Below are 3,880 nucleotides of genomic sequence, written 5' to 3' on the forward strand. Positions count from 1 at the left end.
ACATGGGGGCCATAATATCCCGCTGGATGGTGAGTGGATCAGAGAAATGAGAAATAACTAAAATAATACATGTGTCATAAAATCGTAATTGTTTTTTTATTATTATATATTACTACATCGTAATATCCACAAATTTTCTTTTTTCAATAATCTTTGTGATTTGTGAGTTTCTTTCTTGTTCTTGTGAGTAAATCAATATATATATGTTTATTTATTATTTTTGATTAGTGTAATTTCAAGAATATGTTGTACAGAATATCTGGACTTAGATAAACACTGTTTTTCTCAAGTAAGAAGGTTTAAGGTTTGGCAAAGGTCCATAATGGTTAGGGGTAGGGCCAATGGTTAGGTTTTAGGCAGAGAGAACGTGGGTTAGGTTTAGGCAATAGTAGAAGAGACTTAGGTTTAGGCATGGGTTAAAAATGGTTAGGGTTAGGGCAATAGGCCACGGCCAGGTCTACGTTAAAGCACGTACATTAGTCTGGGGAAACTCTTCATTTTATTAATTCTTTTTTTTTTTTTTCATTGTTTTTATTGCAGTTTTTTTTGTTTCTATTCAACAAACAGTGTCTACAAAACTAGACACAAAACAAAACAGCTCTTACATAAGGGATAAACATATGGCATGATACAAGAGGTGATGAATCTCACAGTGCACGAATGTCATTCAAGTCCACAGCAGTCCTTTTAATAGTAATGAATGCAGGATATTTACAGTTTACAAGTAAAGTTTCTCTGTTAGCTGCTAACACCAAAGATTCCCTGTTTACTGGAGACTGTTTGAAAGTTACACGTATTGGGAGCATTTACACTTAAACCACAACTTTCAACACAAACTTAATGGTAACACTTTTATCTGTATGAACTGTGTCCTATGTCAGCTATTAGGTCAAGTGCGAAGTTGAACATGGAACCATAATATCCTGCTGGATGGTGAATGGATCAGAGAAATGAGAAATAACTAAAATAATACGTGTCATAAAATCGTAAATGTTTTTTTTGTAACCTGCAACGACAACCAGTCGTTTCTTCTAGTCTCAAACCTATTTCTGAGCTTTTCAAAGCAGAGTTTTTAATTAGTTCACATTAACTGATTAATGTATTTCAAGGATTCTTTGGAGGGTGAGTCATCAACTCACGAACCGGTCCTGCTGCATTCTTCACATGCTAAAGACAAACTATCAAACAAAATACTTTTGCCTGAGTTCATGTCTGAAATGGTCTGAAAGCTTTAGAGACCCAGTGTTACTTCTTCTGATGAACCTAATGATGATTCTCTGATCTTAATCCATAATTAAGACGAAGCTGACCCCAAACCAGCAGGAGGAGATTATTGACAAGGTACTGATTTAACATTATATCAGAAGCTATGTACACATATATCGAAGAAACGTTGTGCCCAGAAGTCCAGTTTCCCAATAAGCTTTTTCATAACAGACCTTTAACCTTCTTGTATCCTCCTGTAGGAGATACAAGAGCGGGAGGAGCTCATGGAAAAGTATCCACGGCTGCAAAAGGTAAAGTTGCCAAAACATCAGCAACATGAAATTATGTTCTTAAATCTTTGTTTCTTTGCCTCACCGCTGTGTTTGTGTGTCTGTGTCTGCAGCTGTGGATCTTTAGATTTGTTTGCGTCTCCTACGCCATATATGTCGTCTTGTGCCTAATGTACCTGCCGGGACACTGGCTATACAGAGTGGCCGTGGCCCAGTGCTCACTCTTATACCTTGTGCTGTAAGTGCCCACATTGTTTTTAATGCTCTTTGTTATTTCCTACGTGGTAAACAGAACCTAAGAGGTGTCATCTGGAAACATTGTGCAACAGTTTCCTTGAATGCACTTTGCCTCTCTTCTTTCTTTCCTCTCAACAGAGTTTGGCTCATCAAGGAATTGTTCAATTTCCTCTTTTGCAAACTCACTGACAGAAACAGTAAGTTGTCATTTGCTCCATCTAGTTAACAGATAATTGTAATTTTATTTATTTGATTGTAGAAATTACCGATGGCATTTCGACTACATACTTAAATAATCTTTTCTGCATGCAGACAGCTGAGATAAGTTTAGTGTTGTAAACAGCAGAAAATAATAATTGAATTATATTTTAGACTGCAAAAAATTACACCACAAATGTAGCTGTATGATAATATAATTGTATAAATTGATTATTACACTATGTCAAAATATGTTTGTCACAATGTCGTTAATTGATTTAATATGAAGTGAACTGACTAACGTTATGCATGCTTCTGTTTTTAGAAGAGAAACTAGAAGACTTAAAGGTTTCCAAGAAACAGATTGTGAGTGTTGAATCCTTCATAGTTCACATTTCATTTTACTTCGTTTTTTCAACGTAGTTTCATGTTCAGAGTCGCTGCGTTCTGCAGCCGACTGCCTCTATTCTCCTGTGTGTTTTAATAAAGGTACCACAATTCAGCCTGTATGTTGTAAATAAAGTTTCTGTGGCTTGTGTTTCCAGCTCGAGGACGTGATGGAAACTGAGACGTATAAAAATGCCAAAGTCATCCTGGAGCGCTTTGCTCCAGAAGCGAAGAGGAAGGCTGTGAGTGATGTTTTTTTCCTGTGTGTTTCTGTGCCTGTATCTTTGTTTTATCTGACGCTTGTTTGTTGTTGTGTTGCAGGACCTGGAGTCGACCCCAGTGCGTCCACAGGAGACTCCCAGGCCAGAACAAGGTATGACACACATCAATGCAAAGCAGAAAGATAACAAGTACGATGCTGCTTTACCATAGGAGTGAAAATGGAGACATTTAACAGATTTTTTAAATATTATTATTTGTTCCTTTACAGATGGAAGGTAGCAGAGGAAGGAGCCTTGGCTGCGGCTGCACTCTGGTGGTCCTGCGATGAGTGCTACTCGTTTTAATCTCCTCAGCGTTTATGGCTTTGTAATAAAAACCGATTTTAATCAAAACATCTTGTCAACTGCATATTTCCAATAGGTTGGACTTTTTAGTTCCCTGTCGGGTTTGATTAAAGTAGCTGTTCTCATCTTCTCTAGCTGGAGATGGTTTTCCTGAGCTGTGATAATATGGACAATTGTCACAAACTGAAACTCAACTTTGGACAACCATTGGAACGCATGTTTGTTTTAGAGGTGATGATGAAACCTGGATGCCTGCGGGTCCAGAGGTCTGAACTATGATGCAGGATTTCTGTAGAGATATTTCAGTCCAACAAAGATTCTCACCAGAGGAAAATCACCATGACGACCTGCACAAGATGGACCAAGTCGACATTTTCCATGACTGGGACTAAAGTTTTTAAAATGAAGGTTAATAAGAACTATTACATCCTAAGTTTAATCGGGGCTGTGCAGTAAAACAAAACATTTCTATCTGAGCTGTGAGGTCCTTCCACTACAGTTCAGAACAAGAGTGAGAGAGGAGACAGAGGGCTCCTCTATTTATAGGCTGCCTCTCACAGACTCCTCCCTCTTGTCTATTCCACTGTGATCCTTTAATTCTATAACTGCCAATACAAATAAACTTATTTATATATATTCTCATTCATGATACCGTGTATCTATGAATATATTATATTTTATTTGACCTAAGTGATTTATTTATTTATATTCTATTTTAAATAAAATTGTGACTTGTGACTTTAAATGAATTTCGTATCGATAAACTGTGATTGTTTTAAGTCACATATCAAATTACATATTATTTATTTCCTTAGTGTTATTCGAGTTGTTTACATCCATGTAGTCTTTTTGTGATCCATCATGTTGTTATTACTACATCGTAATATCCACAAATTTTCTTTTTTCAATAATCTTTGTGATTTGTGAGTTTCTTTCTTGTTCTTGTGAGTAAATCAATATATATATGTTTATTTATTATTTTTGATTAGTGTAATT

General features: G+C 36.4%; 1 long non-coding RNA gene across 1 annotated transcript; it reads left to right on the forward strand.

Moving 5' to 3' along the window:
• Positions 1 to 2,447: 2,447 nt before the first annotated feature.
• Positions 2,448 to 2,843, forward strand: LOC133020307 (uncharacterized). The gene is made up of 3 exons (XR_009682922.1): positions 2,448 to 2,560; positions 2,640 to 2,691; positions 2,809 to 2,843. It is a non-coding gene; the product is annotated as an uncharacterized LOC133020307 (long non-coding RNA).
• The last annotated feature ends 1,037 nt before the right edge of the window (positions 2,844 to 3,880 follow it).

This window comes from Limanda limanda, chromosome 15, assembly GCF_963576545.1.
Source record: "Limanda limanda chromosome 15, fLimLim1.1, whole genome shotgun sequence".
NCBI lineage: Eukaryota > Metazoa > Chordata > Actinopteri > Pleuronectiformes > Pleuronectidae > Limanda > Limanda limanda.